Source organism: Numida meleagris, chromosome 20 (assembly GCF_002078875.1).
Source record: "Numida meleagris isolate 19003 breed g44 Domestic line chromosome 20, NumMel1.0, whole genome shotgun sequence".
Lineage (NCBI taxonomy): Eukaryota > Metazoa > Chordata > Aves > Galliformes > Numididae > Numida > Numida meleagris.
The window spans coordinates 4091866-4110148 of NC_034428.1; the positions used below are offsets into that span (position 1 = coordinate 4091866).

The 18283-nt window shown below is 53.2% G+C and overlaps 1 protein-coding gene across 2 annotated transcripts in view; it reads right to left on the reverse strand.

Moving 5' to 3' along the window:
• Positions 1-18283, reverse strand: part of CASZ1 (castor zinc finger 1) — a 152544-nt gene that overhangs the window by 133246 nt on the left and 1015 nt on the right. The window lies entirely within an intron of this gene.

Sequence of the window (18283 nt, forward strand, 5' to 3'; positions counted from 1 at the left end):
GATTCAGCCAGAGCCGGCAGAAGATAAGATTTCTGTCTGTGCTCTAACCACTAGGCTATCCCCTTCTTTGCTGAATAAAATCCTCTAAGGGCACACTGCTACTGACACTCACAGACTATTCCTTCGGTCTGGCTGCTGGCTTGTTGCTGTTCTTCCCGGGTCAGGCCCGCAGCTGGCACTGCACACACACACCTGCCCAGCACACAGACTGGAGAGCAGTCCTGAACACACCTCACTAATGTCCAGATCACACACAGCAACAAAGCCCAAAAGAACTACACACACACACACACAAAAAAAGCACACATCTGTTCAGAAACCTGTACTTACCCGCACCAAGGAGCAAAGAGACACCTGGGGCACAGAAGCAGAGCCCGGGACGTGCCCATCACATCCCGAGTGTAAAAACACAGCCCCTCCACCAAGCACCAACAGGGGCAGCAGGAACCCCCAGCACACAGGTAGGAGCAACTCAGCCCCACTGCTTGCTGGGACCTCGTTAGCTCCAACTGCTTCCCCCAGCTGAGTGAACTGCCTTCTGATGAGGCTCAGCTGTCTTGCAAACAAACCACAGCTGAAGGTGACCACTGCTCATTTTTTACCATCCTTTCCCCAACACGCTGACCTTAACTCTCAAATGCTCTACAGAGGAAATTCCCCCCTATTTTTTCCTTCCCTCACAGCAATTCACAGACGTGGATTCTGAAAGGTGTGGATGAGAAGCTGCCTCACGCCGACTTGCGCTTAAAGCTCAGCCACCTCCAAAGTGCTTATTTTTATTTGGATTTTGCAGAAATTTGTTACTAATTAAGTGAAACTGCGCCAAAATAATTGCGGATCCCACAGGCTATCAGCTTAACAGCCACATCTCAAGTTAAACCGTATAAATGTTTTACATGCAGAAGGCTGTGGATTAGATAATACAAACATGCCTTCCACTTTCTCCCTTCATTCAGCCCCAGGTTCCCCCTGGACAGCAGGGGAAGAAGTCAGTGCCACTGTTTGCTGGGAGGTCTCTGCTGCCTGTTTACACCATCAACAAAGTTGGGAAAACTTGTTTAAAGCGAGCGCTTTCTCTGCCAGCCCATTGTTTAATGGACGTTTTTCCCTTCTCGATTTTTATTTCTGAAGATCCTCTCTTGTTTTCCAGGCGTTGGGTTTATGGAGGAAACGTTCTGCCCTCCAATCGTCGTCTCCAGGCAGAGGAAAGCGGCTTAGGACACTGCCCGCTTATTGCGCACACACCTCTACATGGAGATTCTTAATCTTCACCCACCCAAGATTAAGACAACACAAATTATGAAATCGATACCAATACAAACAGCAACATCTATTGCAGTTTCAATGTTTTCATTGTATTTTTTCTAAACTATTAAAGCAGGCTGATTTTAACGCGATCGTCGTCGTTTGCGCAGCGCGAAGCCTGCTGTTTGATGCTGGCACTACTTATGCAAATGCCCCACTTTCCCCATACAAACCTGTCCTCTGACTCCTGGTGTGAGTAAAGACAATATTGAGTGTTTGCGAGATGAGGATCCATTTATATTTAGGGCTCCATTACTGATCAGGAGGCAGAGTGTCCTTACGGCAGATATAAATTACAGTTACACTAATTTCAGGGCCCTTAGTCTCTGTCCCGGTGATGTAGCAGAAGAGCTTTCGAATAAAGGAGATTCTTCTCTCGCAGCAGTTTCACTTCTTTTCTTTCATTAACCACAACCTATCCCATATATATTTATCTCTGTTTCCTCTCCATATGCATGTCTGAATGCCTCTCGGAGGTGTAACGCTCCTGCGCTAAGATTCAAACGCAACAAATCAAAAATCATTTTGCAAGCAACGACAACAGGCCCTTCCAGAAGTTACATCACGTAACAAGTCACGCAATTAAACTTTAATGAAAAAACCAAAAACAAAAACACTGAGAAGCCCGTAGCGCTCGCTTTGTCTTTCAAACAATCCATCACAGAAATGCAGGATGTTAAAATGGAAGAACCTCTGACTAAAGCCGCGTCGTAAACCATTTTTTCCCTAATGAATTCCACCTCTTTACTCCACTGAATCAGCAGAGCCGGATGGAATTTCTCTCCTCTCAGTACAAAGGGACGTGCTGCTGATAGAACTGGTAACCCATGCACAACACCTCCAGCCTGCAGCCCCACGCCTGCTGCTCCCCAACACCAAGCACCGTCCCCCACCGGCACCTGCAGGCCTGTGGGGCCGTGGTGCTGCAATGGATGAGCAGAGCGTGCCCTGCAGCAGCTAGAAAAGACCATGCATGGGCATACTTCTCCTGGAAATAGAAGTACAGACACAGCTCTACCACATTTCTCATCACCTGCAGCTTCGGGAGGCTCCAGCTGGAGCTGGGAGGGTCAGACGCAGCTGCTCCTCTCTTACAGCCCCACTTTCCACTTCTCTTTTTCCAGACTTCCAAATGCCACCCTTTAAAATCAACCCTTTTCTTCCATATATGCTGAGACTGCATCGTTTGATGACAGGTGACTGAAGTTTACATAAGGACAGGAGGATGGGAAGCGGGACCCAGGAGCAGGAGTGCCGGCGCAGCGCAGCGCAGCTCAGGAGCAGGGCAGCCCTCCCAGCAGCAGGACAACCCAGCCCCCCTGAGCCTGTCACAGTTTGTCCTCGCCTTTGGACGTCTGCATCTTCTATGCTCTGTGATAAAACCAAACCTTAGATAAAAATGAATTTTATCCGATGTAGTTTATTTCTCACCGTTTCTTTCTCTTATTTCTGGTTTCCTTGAACTAGCCCCCTCAGCTGTTGTATCTGCACTGCAGAGGAGTATAAAATAATTTCTAAATGAGGGCCGGAAAAACGGACAAGAAAAAGAAATGGAAAATTGTCTCAGTCACAGTTTTGTCTTTAAGGATTTTTCCCCGTTTATGTAATAAAGGAGAGTTTGGCCCAGTCAGTAATACTATTCCTTCCTCTATCTGCTAAAACAGATTTCGTCTTTTAACTAAGACAGTATTTCTATACTACATAAAGCTATTTTCAATGAAACCTACATTTGAATAGCATTTTTTTTTACACTTCACCATACTGTGTTATGAAAGCCAACAACTCTCGGAGCAGAGCGTCACCTCGCACCCACAGAACACCCCTCCCAGAGTCAGGCCTGTGCCACCAGGAGCCTGGGACACTCAGAAACTGTATGACCACAACAAGAAGGCCAGCAACCCCATGTGACAACCCGCAGAGAGCTGACGGGGCCGTGTAACTGCTTCACCACGTGGGGTGAACCCAGGGCCTCCCCATGGACCAGAAACACAAGCACCACTCGTTTGGCACTACAAGCAAGGCCAGCTCATGGGAGAAGGCAGTCAAGACTTTGCCTCAAAAAGCATTCCAAGGAAAAGCGACGTGAGAACTGGAGGCTTTTAAGACCACGTTGCTTCCCCACCTGAATCCGCCAAACAGGGAATGGATTTGCACCCTGACGTGCAGCACATTCCTGTCGTTTGAAGGAAGGCCTCGCGCCAGCACATCATCTCGCCCATGTAGCAGCAATGGGGAAGAAGAGATCCCATCGAACAAGAGCTGGACTGGGCTGTGAAACCTGGGGTTAGGCATGTGGAAAGCTACCTGAGAAAGCAGGCAGGGAAAGCGGAGGGTGAATGCACAGCTCCTCCTGCCTGGCAAACAGCCACTGCCATCCCAGCGCTCGGCCACGGCTTACGGAGGCACCAGGGCCAGGGACGGGAAGGAGGGACAGGAGAGTGGGACAGAGGGAACCGGACGGCTCTACTACCGCAAGAAGAGCTTTAAACACTAACCTAACTCTACACCAAATGCACCTTCATTCCCTCTCCGGAGCTGTCCAGTCTCCTGAGGATGGCCAGCCACGAGCCCAAGCCCACCGCCTGATGCCCAAACAGGAGAGGAGCACGCCGGCGGGCCGGGGGATTCCCACGCTGCCTCCACCGCGCTCAGCCCGGAGCCAGGAAGAGCCGCACGGGGAGACCAAACCTGCCCTGCAAAGTCCCAGCTCCAAGTCATGCAAATCCCAGCCTCCCTCCGAGCGCTGATACCAACGCAGGGACTGACTTCATCGAACGGATGGAGGAAACAGGGAAAGGAGGGGGGGCCTTGCTGCCTACACACAAACACACACCCCACCTCAGGCAATGGAGGGGGTGTGAATAATGGAGCAGGTTCAGCAGCCAACAGCGTTCAGGGTCGGGTTAGTAATCCTCTTTTTCCATTTCCGCTTGCTATTTGATGTAATTATCGTTTTTGATTGAAATCCACCCGGACTGTAACCCCTCTGCTTAATGTACTGCTTAAATCCTTGGGTACACAACCACGCTGCTCCCCAGACTCGCCTGGAATAGGAAACCATTTCAATGCCAAAAATAAGTCTCTGCGTTCTTTGGTAACACCCTCAGTCTTGGCTCAGTCTCTGCCCCATCCACCGAAGGAGATGGGCAGGGAGTCTGAGGGCTGCCTGACACCAACGGGCCAGCAGCTCCGTGCCGCGTGCCAAGCCTGCACGAGCCGACACCAACTCCTGTGCTTCATTAAAGAGAGGTTGCACAGTGGCAAGAAGACAGGACCTGGAGCCTGGCCCAAGCTCCCAGCGGGTTTGCTGCCCTCCAGCCTGTGAATACCAACAAGTCGAAGCTCCATCCCGCTTTCACACACAGTGGTTTCTGTCCTGAGAGGCCTCTTGAGGCTACAACGAACAGATGATATTCATAATCCAGGGGAGAGCTGGGAGATCTACCCATCTGCAAGATCAGATAGACGGAGCTGGTTTTTCCTCTCCAGCTCCCTCTGTACCACTTGGCCAGACCAGCAGGCCAGCCACAAACGAGCGCCTGGCAATTAGAGCTCACAGCAGGAGCAGCCCACAGCAGTGTGACTGCTGGCAGCAGGATCACCAATACCTGTGGACAGAACCTGCCCAGGAATAAGCAGTGCTTCAGGTACCCACTGGTACCCACTGGTCCGCTACCAGAAAGCGAAGGGTCCTTGGAGGACTTCCCACCTAATCCGTACTCCAGCTACAAACAAGCCTGCTGTGAGTGGGCATGTAATACACACCTTGCCCCAGAAGGCAACCAACTGCGAGGCGGAGCCATGCTGGGCAATGAGTGAAGGTAAAACTTCATTCAAGGTCCAGAAAACACTTGATTTCACCTATGGGAAAAGGACGGTTCCCTTGATGCTAGTGTCGCTTGGAGACTGAGCTATGTGCTTGGGTGAACACGGTCAAACAAGTAACTCAAAGCCTTCCCCAAGACCAGAATGGGACCGCTGGTATTTGAACAGTGATGTTACAGCGGCTGTTGTACAGCCCCGTTTGCATCAGGAGAAGGAAGTTTTCAAAATTATCCCATGGGATTTTCAGCTCCACTGCAGAAACTTGGACGAGTCCAAGAAAGCTGCTGAGCTTTGGATGTCTCTGCACCCAGAGACGCCTGGCTGCGAGGAGCAGGCAGCCAAGCCAGCACAGGACCTTTGGAATCATACACGGCTCTCCAGATCCACTCTTAGTTTTGCCCTTTACATCATCATATACATCAAGGCCAAGCAGTGGCAAAGCAGTGCTATCACAACAGCGCTACGATAAACAACTTCCCGGTGGGGAAAGGGAGCAGACACCGTGCCACCCCTGCCCACGTCACCCCACAGAGGAGCCTTGGCTGAAGGCAGAGGTCACGGAGCCAGCCTCTGCGCTGGAGGCACCTCTGCTGGCAGCGCTGTGACTCAGCGGTGAGTTAGAGCCGGATGGGCTGGGCCATGGCAGGAAGATGGAGACAGCGAAGCAGGAGGAAGAGAGGAGCGCAGGCAATGGGAGCAGCGGGGCTCCCCTGGGCTGGGAAGCAAAACCTGCCCGGAGCTCCCTGCTTCTAGGAACACCGCCACTGGCAGCACCAGCTGGGCTCCGGTTACTGACACCCCTCCATCAGCAGGAGGCACAGAGCCGGCAAGGGGCACGCTGCCCCGTGCCCACTGGCCATCCTCAGCCCCTTGGGGACACAAAACGAAAGCAGCTCATCAGCAGAAAGCTCTGCCTGGCAGCTCTCCCACCTGCCCAACCCGCCCTCCCAGTGGTCCCAGGCAGCAGCTCCCTCTCTCTTCTATCAGACATCTCCGTCTCTCTGAAATATTCAGATGATTTGGTTTTGTCCTCTTCTCCCCCACATCAAATCCTCCCCCTGCTCGTGGAAGCGGTGGATTTCACCCAGGCAAAGGAGGCTAATTTACACCCTTCAGGGTTTAAAATAGCAGTGGCGTAAATGAAAAGTCCAATTTCTTCAAATTTGCATTGTAAAACCATCCTTCAACTTCCTTGAAATAAATTTTACTATTTTATTAGTGCAAACAAAATGGTAATAAAACACTAATACAGCGCCTTGTATCCAGGGGAAGAGCTAAAATTAACATAGACCGAGCAGTGTTTGCTATTACATTCAATTACCTTTTTACTTGAGATTTACATTCTCATCCCCTTAATCTCCATAGTGGTGGCTTTGAAATCGCTCCCCACAGTCGTTGCAGTGCGTGGAGCAGCAGCACAACGCCGCTCACCCGCCACCGCCGCTCCCATTGCCACCTCCTCCCCCGGGACCCCCGGCCCCACTCCCCGGAGCAGCGCTCACCGCCCTCCATCAGGCTCCAGCTCAACTCCAGGCCAACAGAATAACTGCAAAAATACTGCTCGTGTTCCATAGCTGCCTTTCATCTGGCACTGGGAAACATCCCTTCATTCTCAGCTCCGAGCGGCGGTGCAGGCAAGTTTTATTACCTCCGTCGTACAGATGCAAAAACTAAGGTAAAGGCTGAGGACCACGGCCTGACTCTCAGTGTAAATCTGAAGAGCGTACTTTGTATGGAGGAGTTCTAGCTCCCAGCTGGGACTTGCAGATGTGGCTTTGCTCTGGGGTCACTTAACCGGGATCCTGGTCACCTAACTGGGATTGCGCCCTGCAGCTCCACGCTGCTCACTACTGCCTTCAAGAAGAGTCACAGCACCACAGAATCACTGAGGTTGGAGAAGACCACCGAGACCACCCAGTCCAACCACCAACCCACCAGCCCAGGGCGGGCTGAGCAAACTCAGCAAGAAGAAAGGATGCTAAGGATGCAAACGCAATACAGGGAATCCACTTCCCCGGCACCAAGAGAAAGCATTTTTGTATTTTTTTCACCTAACACACTAGCACGTCAGTGAGGTTGGCCATTACCAAAAGAAAGGCAAGACGTGGGTGAGACACAACCGGGAAGCGCAGCATCATCAGCACAGGGCCAGCTGCGTGCAGTGACAACAGATCTCTGTGCTTTTCCCTTCCCTGTGCTGAAGGCTGCCCACCTCCCCCCACCCACCGCAGCCAGTGCCTGCCCCACGGTGACACCCCAACAGCGCCAAGCGGTGCCCAAGCAAGCTGCACCAAGCACCGTGTGGGATCTTACTAGCCAGGCCAAGGGAAAACTCTGCAGCCTTTCATCCCAGATGTTCCAGTGCTACAGGACCACTGCAACACTGCACACAGCCAAGGAGGAGGAAAGGGCAATTTGAGAAGGCAGCAGGCAGCACCTCAAGAAGAGCCCCAAGGTACCCAGAGCAAGCAGCCCTGGGCTGGCTGCAACCTCCCTGCTGGACCCCGCTCTGCAGGAACCCCTTTTAACCCATGTAGCACGAAGGCCACTTCAATTTCTAGTGCCTCCTAGGCAGCTGCCCCAGGATTCCCAATTCTCCCTTTGAAAGAACATCACTGCAGGTGATACAGCAGAGATTTCAGGCCAACAAGAAGCTGCTCAGAATCTTCCTGCGACCAGGAGGTCCGTTTCCTAGCACTTCGTGGCACTCCGGAGTCTTCTTGGCAGTATCCCCGCCAGCTGCCTCCAAAGCCGTCTTCCTTTTCTCATCAACAGAACCTTCTGTTTCCGCCTTCCAATCCACGACTTGCATGTCTGTGCTCTGAACAGCTCATCTGGCCCTCCAGAGCACACGTCCTTCAACCTCCTTTCCATCCTTCAGGATGACTGGAGGGGAAGGACCACGCAAAGCATCGGCCAACTGCACAACCCCAGACCAAATGGTAAGTGCCCCCCTGCAAAGGGCAAATGTGTCCCCAGGAAACCTTTCCTCCATCCACCTTGCAGAAAGCAGCACACAAAGGCTCCAGTGCAAACAAAATTATCACGAGACGCCTGATCAAAACAAAAACCTCAAACAATAACGAGTAGGAAGAAGAAAGCTGCCCAGGAGCGCAGGGCTGAGGTCGGTTTCAGCTGCTCTTCTGCTCCTTTTTTCTGTTCTCTTCCCCCTGCTCCCCTGAACAAAAGGAAGTTTGTTGTCAGGCTCAAACATTTCCTGGGCCTTGTCTGAGTTCCACCTTGTTTTCTTTTTTTCTCCCCACCCTGTACAAATAAAGCAAAAACCAACTGGCACCACCTGTGATGAAAGGACAACCAAATGCAGAATTTTATCTTTTCTTTCTTTTCTCCCCCCTCCTTTTTTTTTTTTTACCCTTTTTCTTGGCCAGGAGTTTTGGGCAAAGGACAAAAGGTATTGTTGGGTAAGCATAATTCCAGCAGCTGAGTCACGCTAAGATACTAAGGCGCTGGCGGCCGAGGGGGTAAGGGAAGCCAAGCTGCTGCTTCGCTAAATGCAATGAAAATGCCAGTACCGCTGCCAGCCCCGCCAGCCCAGAGCACAAGGGGCAACAGCAGAAAATCAAATAAAATCCTGGTACCAATCTCATCACCTAAGAAATCTCCTGATGAAAGACCGTAACACAGAGGAGGGCGGACACGCTCCTCCCTGCAGCCTGCAGAGGTTGGAAAGGTCACCGTAAAGACAGTTACCATCCTCATTACCACAAGAGAAGGCCCAGATGTCCCCAGGCAGCCCCGGAGTGCCCCACGCAGCCTGCCCTGCCCACACCGGGCCAGGAGCTGGCACAGCTGCGGGCACCGCCGGCGCTGACCGTGCACAGATTGCACGGGGCCCCAAGCAGCCACTTGCTGAGAGCCCGTTCAAAAGCACGCTGCAGACCCTGCAACTCAATGGTACATTTGGGGGAGCTGGAGAGCCGCTGTTTGTTTATTTTATGATGCACTTTGGTCTCTCTCAGTTGCGCTGTTATCCTACACCTGTTCGCTCCCCTTTCTCTGGGCTGATAACAGACACACGTTGTGCGGAGCGGGAGCCTGGCCGGCTCCTTTTGTTTTTAATGAGACACGTGCATTTGGTTCCAGACTATCAATGCTCAGGGTCAGGGAAGAGGCAGAAAGCTTCCCTCGGCTCAGCTCCATGTGGAGCGAGGTCCTCGGGTGAGTCCCAAGAGGACAAGTGTCCACGTGTTGGCCAACCCTCCCACCACGTCCCTTTGGGACCGCGCTTGTTGCACTGCCGCTTTGCTTCTGGAGCAGCCCTGGCCTCTTTCAACAGCTCTGGCATCATTTCATGGCAGACCCCATGACACACGGAGGCGGCTGAGAACAAGGAACCATGCTTTTCCAGGAACGGAGAATCCAGAATTTCTGGTTTATACATTTTCCCATCTGGATTTGTTTTGCTGCTCATAGGGTAGATCACCAGAGATAAGAAAAGCAACATAAAGAAATATCAGCGCGGTGGCAGCCCCAGCAGGCTCAGATGAATTTCTTGCATGTCACAATCTCCTGTTTGGGCAGAAATTTGAATGCGTTTTCCAGCAGCAACACTGATAACCTGGCATCACCCCCAGGGCTGTTTCAGCATGGCTCTGCCCACGGGTTCTGCAGAGCAGGAGCGGAGCAGCTCGGACATGCCCGCTCTCAGGACGGTCTCCACGAAGACGTGGTAACTTCTCCGCCACTCGTGCGGCAAAAATCAAAACTGGCCAAGATGTTGCAGGACGAAACTCATTAGAAGAGCCTAGAGATTAGCAGTTTATTACTTGACACGGCCGGAATAAAAGAGGAATGAGCAGGTCACCCCCACGGAACAGAGTGCAGCGCTTCACCTCTGCTTGATGGCCCAGAGCCCAGGGAGGAAGCCCCAGGGATGGCAGCCACTGGTCCAGCACCGCCCCTGGCCTCACCCCGCCGCCCCACTGCTCACTGAGGACCAAGGCTGGGGCAGTGGAAGCAGCAGAGGAGCGCAGCCAAGGGGCAGCAACGCCGCGTGCACTCGTCCTCCCTGGCAGCCCAAAGCAGGCAGCTGAATTTACACAGCAAGGACAAGGCGGTGCAGGCAGCGCGGCGGCTGTCAGCTGGGAGCCTCCGCACACTCAGCTCCCGGTTAAATGTTTTCATCAAAACCAGAGCGAGAAAGTGCAGAGCAAACACAGCCAATTAGAGGCTGGGATGAAGCCTCTGCCAGCGGAGCTTCCAGAGGGGCATGAGTCACCTTAACCCTTCGGGAGCCAGAGCAGCGCAGCTCCGCGGGGGAAAGGAGGAAGACGGAGAGGAACCCTCTGCACCTTCCACTCACATCCCCTTGAGCCCATCTGGGCGTAGGAAGTGTCGTTCCGAGACAAAAGGGTTTGTCTTGGACAAAATGCTTCCCCATCAAAACCACAGTGACACGCATCTTTGGTGAGGACGGCGCAGGCACAGTGCACGTCCCCAGACTGCCTCTGCCCAGCTGCTGTGAACTGCCCAATTCCTTAACATTTAAGAGGTTTATCAAGATTTCATTGTGTTACTGGGCTAAATTCCCTTTCAAATTATGAAGCAAATAACATGCTTCTGTTTGCAGAGGGATTCCAGGCCGACAAGCCAAAAGTTCAACTCTCTAGGAGCATCCAACATTGCAACACCAGAGCTCCTCCGAGCTCGGAGCCTTCTGCAGCAACAACCCCAAGCCGGAGCCAGGCTGCTGCTCGCAGTCGCTCACGCCAACACCCGCTCCTCCAGCCCAGACCAAGTTCTGCAAAGCTCCACGCAGCTGCTGCTACTGCAGTGGGCTTCTGCACAGGTTGCAGGGCTCCCTCCAGCCACGCTCCTCGTCTTGAGCTGAGGCATCCACCCAGTGCACAGGAGCTAAATCAGAGAGGACAAATTAGCACGGCAGCTTACAGTGGCAAGAGCCGTTCCGTGCAGGGGACAGTTGGAGTACGCCCGGTGCAGCCCAGCACCCGGCACTGTGCGGTTCCATGGCCATAGCTGGGCCCCCCGAAGTTGGGAATTTCAGGCATACCATGGCCACTGGAGCAGACGGCTTCAGATCCTGCTGAGCCAGCTTGTGGCTGCATTCAAAACTGAGTAAATTCACAGCTGTAAGCTGGGAGTTTATACAACCCGTAACTTGTTAGGGATGGCTGACCAAGCCAGAACGATCGCTCCCCAGCCGACAGGGCTCTTATTGGTTAGACCTCTGAGCGCCTGGCAGGTTTTATTATTTTTCTTTCCCTTTTGTTTTTGCATTACGAGGCGGGGGGGAAGGCAGGACAGGAAACATCTATTTTTGTTCCTTTCCTCATCAAAGACAAATTGCAATGGAAGCTCAGGCTCAGCCCACTACGGACTCCCCAGCATACCAGTGACCAGCTCCAGGGACAGGGCTGTTGCATTTTCCTCGCTCTTTGCAGTGCTGCAGCGTGAACAGCTCCAAAGGCTGCAAATATCACCAGGCTGCTATCACTGCTGGCACCTCGTGCACGGATGCTCGCCTCAATCCTTACCTGTGCTCGCACCCCGTAACACTGCTGTGCTCCGAGCACACGTGGTCTGCATTGCGTTCGGTGCACAAAGCACAGCGCCCTGCACAGACCTCCCTGGGCTCTCTGCAGCTGGAGCAGTGTCACTGCTGGAGCACTCTGCACGGGACCCACAAGCAGCAGTGCACGCAGCAGGACTCTGATGGGAACAAACCCGGCACCACGCACTGTGCTGCAGCGTGAGCTGGCTGCTCAGGGGAAGGCACGGGGCTTGCCCGCATCTGACAGCCTCAGCCTAAAATCCTCTGTTTTCATTACAACACGGTCCCAGTTCTCACCCGAATGGCCTTTTTAGCAGGAATCCCAGACAGAAGCCAACCACAGCTGGGCTGGATGAAGGGCCAGGGGCTCTCCTGGGACTCTGTGTGAGCACATCCCAGGCAAGGACGGCCCCGCAGTGCCAGAGATGCATCCGGCCACCACGTAAGAGAATTAAGTGAACGGGGACCTGCAGTGAAGTCTTAAATGGGAAACTGGAAAAGGAGAAATGTCCCCTCTCCCTGCCCTGCCTGCTGCCGCTCCCACAGGTTAAAATACTTAAGTCCTCCAAGGTGCAGCTTAATTTTCTTCTTTAAAAAAGAAAAGTGTCAGTCTAATTAGATAAATCCTCCGAGCACGTGGCCCGGAGTTCGTCATGGAAATTAACCTCCTTGAAAGATCACAGTGACTGAAATAAGAAACTGTGTGTTTTGGCATAGCGCAGTGAAATGGGAGATGCAGGCTGCATTTCATACACCTTCCTTTCATACACCGGCCGCGTTTCATATCTGCCCTACTGGCCCTTCGCTCGGCACCAACACTTTATCTCCAAGCGCCTGTTTGCAAATCGCTGCTGAGAGGTTGCAGTAACCCCTGGGAGAGATTCTGCTGGCTCACCAGTGTGAAAGGACGGTGCCCCGGTGCGAAGCTGGGCTGGCGGAGGGAGGGCTCGGCACCGGCAGCCCTACGGGAGGACGCTTTGCAAACAGTGGCACTGGGAGCGGGGCTGCCAGCGCACACAGTGCGATGCTGTGCAGCGCGGGGCCGGGCCGGAGAGAGCTGGGAACAGAACCATCAGGAGAGAGCTGTTCCGTGCCATCAGGAAATGCTGCTGCCTCCCATCCCAGCAGCACTCAGCTTTTGTTCCATGTCGACTTCCACTCTGCGTGGCATCGCACGACACATTTAGTACACATCCCAAACAGGACCCTTCCCAAGGTCCAAATACTCCTCACACACCAAGGGGCTTTGAGGATGCTGCCCTTTGAGGACGGTGCCCAAAACCAAAAGCCTCTTTAGAAGCCACAGTGCCCAGCAGCCCCCTCCCTCTGTGCCTGGCTGCTGGCACACGCCGCACCCAGCCCTGGGCCCAGCCCCGTGCAGGCGGAAGGATCCGGAGCAGCCTCACAGACCCACTCCGAGGTGACTTCTTGCATTGTCATCGAGATGACAGGCCCTATGGCTCCCGATTTGGAAGCAACCTATTTTATTTCCAAACAGCGTCACCGGTGGCGGAACGAAAATAGGAGAGAAAACCCTCTGCACTCCCAGCACAGGGCCGAGGAACCGGGATGAACTCAGCCCTAATGCAGTTTCTCAGTGGTTCACTGCCAAGTACAGGCAAGCCCCGCAGTTCTATTAGTAATAACTTAATACCTAATAATATTACCAGTGTAACACTTAACCTTGAAGCCAAGCACCTGGACCCAGAAAATCAGCGTTTAGCAAGGCTTCCATTCATTGCATTCGGCTTCTCCTTCATGCCAGCTGATCACAGCCCCTTTCCACCTGCTCCGAGGGACGCGGAGCCTCGTAAGAAAGGTAACGCTCAGCGCTGGCCAGGAGCTACGGGCTGAGCACGCTGCGGGAGGAGAACGCTCCACGAGCCGCAGGCGGCCCTGGGGAGGGCACGGAGGAGCTGCCGGGCACGCGGCTCGACGGCCGAATCCACCGCACGGCCCGAAGGCATCTCCGCGTTTTGCCGCCAGCCTGAGCTGGAAGCAGGAGCCCACCAGCAGCCGGAGCGAGCGGAGCCTCGCACGCAGCCACCTAGTGTCCGCCCGAGCCCGCGGGATGCGCGGCCCGAGCCTGGGGATGCGGGAGAGCAGAGCTGCGGGAGGCACGGCCAGGTCGGGGAGCGCAGGGCGCGCGGCTCCCGGCCCCAGGCGGACACTGAGGCGCAGGACCCCAGCGCGGGGAGCACCTCGTGCCCGCAGCCAAGCGCCGGCGACGCGCGGGCCCACGTCCCGCTGAGGCCCTGTCCGGACGCCAACTTGCGGACAACTTTCCCAGCCCGGGCCCTGCAGCCCTACACCAGAGCCCCTTCCCCTCCAGCCGCCTCCATCCCCGCTCCCGCCGAGCCCCCTCCTCCACACTCTCTTTCTCTGTGTCCTCGAGACTCCTCTCACCTTGAGGAGTGTTAGGATTACCCAGCATTTACACTCAATGCTCCTCTTTATTCCTTAAGACTTATTAAGAATGATAATGAGCTCCAAAGCAGTGACACGTCTCTCTCTCTCCCCCTCTGCCGCTCGCTCTCTCTCTACGTGCCTTTTCCGTCAAAGGCACACAGGACAAATCCGACCAAAAAAAAAAAAAAAAAAAAAAAACTTGACAATATGGATCAAGGACATGTGAGGATTTATATTCCACAAATCCAGCCTTTTTTGTTTTTATTATTTCCACTCAAATTCCACCCCCTCCCCTTCTCGCTTGCGTTCTCCCCCCTCTACTCCAACCCTTTTGGACGCCGAACGACAACGACGAAGAGGAGAAGCAAGCTGCTTGCCTGGAAAACCTCGTTAACGTGGAGCTCTTAAACGGTTGATTAATTTTAGCAAAATTTACGACGCGCTCTTGCTTTCCTTTGAAGCCGCAGTCCTACGCACCACAAGTTAACTTTCAGGCCCTCCCGCGAGCCCCCGGTGCCCAATTTAGGCACAGGCAGCGCGGTCCCGCGGTGCTGGGAGCCGCATTCCTGCAGCTCGGCCCAACCTGGGGCTCCCGGCGTGCGGCCATCCCGCGTCCCACCGCGATTCTAAGAACGCTGCTCCGCTCTTCCAAAGCAGAAGGGACGGGGAAGAGCTGCCCCCGGCCAGGCTCCTGGCATGCCAGGGCTCTCCTAAAGCCACCTTCAAACCCGCTGCGTTCCGCCACGGGGAAAAACGGCACCGAAGGAAACGCAGTGTCGAGATCTACCCGTATCCTGAAGTGTTCTTCAGCATCTCTGTCATCTCCCCAGCTTCCCCCAGCCAGTATTTGCTTTTATGCTTTGTCTCCCTCTGCTAGGCTCTGCTTTTCTGATATAGACATCAGGAGGTTAAGGGCTCAATTACCAACTCGCTGAAGCCTCAGCTTCGCGTCACTTTGCGTTTCTCTGTCGCTCTTTGGAAACTCCATCACAAAACCCCTCTCCTCCTCGGCCTTCCCTGCTCTCACCTCGCGCCGCCTGCTCCCTCCACGCGTGCAGCCCCAGCTCTGCGTGGGGTGGATGGCACAAACCACCAGCGGCCCTGGGAGATGGGAGCATCGGTAGCGATCACCCCACGAGCGCCCGGCCGGGCTGAACGCGAGGCATCCGCCTTCCCAGAACCTAAAGGAACAGCCACATGGAATTTACAAAACGGGATTCGCGTGGTTCTAATTAGCCCCAGCCTGTGGAAAAAAAAATGGGAAGGAAGCGGCTCTTTGATTAACGTTACAAACCAGAGAGGAAACAGATTTCAAAAGTTAAAGTAGCAGCGTTGCGGAATACAGAATCATTACAGCGCTCGTTTATGGTACCTGCTTCACTCAGATGGGCTGGGGTTTGTTTGGGTTTTTTTTTCCACAACTAAAAGCTTTTGTTTATGGAAGGGCACCGCTCCCTTATCTCCCGAGGAATGTATGGAGCTGGACCACGTAGGAATCCTTCTGAAAATGAAATGAGCAAAAGCAAAGAGGGCTGAGGGGCCGGGGGGAGAGCCCCCAGCTCAGCGGGAGGCAGCTCCGGCCGGGCAGGGAGCAGAGCTGCTGCCATGGGGAGCGGGGCGGGCGGCTGCAGGCTGCTGGCAGGACAGGGCGATCTGCAGGGAGCTCTGCAAAGTCACCGGGCAAGTTTGCTTGGGCTTGAAAAGAAAAAGGAAATAAGTTTTTTTTTTTTTTTTTTTTTTTTTTCCAGCTAGCTTGATTGTTTTGGGTGGAGCTCAAGCGTGTGTGTATATACGCCGTATATAAAAATGAATTACTAATTCTTTCCTGGAAACTGTTTGAATTGCAATCTGTAAGATACAAAAACACACCTTTATTTTAACACTGATTTTCACGCAGATAGAAAAAGGGGGGGAGGGGTGGGGGGGGGGGGAAGAGTGAGGGCTGCGCGTGTTTTCCCAGGAGCTGGCGGACCCCCCCAGCAGAACAATGCCCCCGCGCTGCCCCGCGCTGCCACCAGCCGCGGCTCGGGGCTCTGCCCTGCTCAGGGCTCCGCTCTGAAACTGCGAGAATGACAACGTCATGTGTGCGGAAAGCTGACACTTGGAGCTTTTAAAAAGAAATGAGGAAAAATAAGCTGTTGACTTCTCGGTTAAAGTATTTTCTTGTTCTAACTCATGTTCTTATGTCACTGGGCTAAAAAAAAAAAAGAGGGAGAGGGAGAGAGAGATATGACTTTCCTTGAATGATCTGTTTAACCTAAGCCAGAGGAAAAAAAAAGAAGTCATTAATTACTTATGTGAGCTATTGCTTCTGAAAGACAATAAACCTGCCTGGTCGCCATGGATATGACATATTTGCTCTGAAAACAACACAATAATTAGCAAAGGGGAAAGATACAAGGAGAATATGCAAACTCCTGAGTTTAAAGCCATAGTGTTTCCTTTTTTTCCCCCCCTCCTCTTTTTACTTTTCAGAGTCAATTCCGCTTGCAGTTCAAATCAAACCAATAAATAGAAGATTAGAAAATAAATACATTTAAATGATCCGCCACGTTCAGAATCACGAGAAAAAAAAAAAAAGAGAGAGAAAAATGAAGGAGGAAAATAAAAGAGAAAGTCCGGCATGGACAGCTCATCTCCCACCTGGGTGCCCTACGCACACATGGCCATATGTAAAATACATGCACGCACACACGCGCAAACACAGGCGAGTTAGGAGGGCTGCGGGCACCGTCTCCCCCGGGATCATCCCTTTATTTTTAAGAGGGGTGCAGAAGCGTGCAGACAGGAAAACCACCCCTGGCCAAGGCAGTGGCACCGTTCTGGAGGTGCACGAGCACCAAGTCCGGCCGGGGGCCGTGCTCACGGCGCATCACGCCGCGGGCTTTTCTTCCCAGCCCTCCAACTTGGCTCCAGAGCAGCAGCCAAAGCCCCACGGGGCGCACAGCACCCACAGCACCTCGCCCAGCCCCAGCGCGACCGCAGCGCGCTCCTTCTCCCCCAGCTCCATGACTTTTCATGAAGCGCTGTTCCAGCCAAGCGCACGGAGCCACGCGAGGGGGAAGCCAACCCGAAAGCCAAAGGGAGCCGGGCGCAGGGGGCTCGCGAAAATAACGTCGCGGGGAAGATGGTTTTTTTTTTTTAGATTTCTCTCTCATTAAGATGAGACAAAGACTATTAACCCCCCCCCCCCCAATGCGATCGCTTTCTGGATTCTGACCTTCCCCATTTAGCAACCAAGTAATAAAAGCACCCTAACAAGCGCTTTATCTTCAGAGATATTTGACTTTGAACTTATTTTAACATTACAAAGACTTGGGAGGTATAAAAATAACAATATAGTCGCCACAAGTTTCTGTTGCTGTTGTTGTTGTTGTTGTTTTCACCGCTAAAAAACCCTTTAGAACAAAATAAGCAGATTAAGGAAACATCCCCCTAATTTACCAGGCTCTTTTTCTGGTGTTTTTTTTTTTTTAAACAATAGTTTTTAGCCGGACGCTTTGATCTTGAAAGGGTTCTGCTATCTCGTGTGATGAGGGAGGAAAAATGATCTGTTTTAAATGATGATGCAAAAAAAAAGGATCAAAGCCTCGACTTTCTGTTGGCCATAATAAGCTCTGTCTCGCACAAAGCTTCAACTTCAGACTTCAATATATAAAATATACGGGAGCCCAATAAAAGCTCTCGAAAGGTACAAAGTCTGCAAACAAAAGGGGACGCTGCTCCTTTAAACGTTTTAGTGCATATGGAGTTTGATTTCTGAAAGAGATCAGTTTAACATCTCCATAGAAACCAGCAACAGATTATCATCAACAGAATAAATAACTAGTCTAATAAATTAAACAGGAGGCATAAGATCTGGAAACTTGATTACCGAAGTTGGACAATATTCCCCCATAAACTCTTCCCCACCACCTTTCGGGCGGCGGCGGCGCATCAATAAAGGGGCGGTGGGCGCCGAGCCGCGCTCCCGCAACTGCGAGGGGAACTCCGAAGGCTCCGCGCAGCGCTTCTCCGGCGCCGGCAGCGAGCGCATCGATCGAGGGGAGAAACGCAGCGCTCAACTTCGGGCGCGGAGGGGCCGAGCGGCTCCGGGAAGTTGGCGGGGCCGCAGGTGCGGGGCGGTGCGGGACGGCGCTCCGGGCGAGTTCGACCAGCGCGGTGCGCGCCGCCCCCGGGGCCGCGTTGCGGTTCCCGCACGGGGTCCGCCCG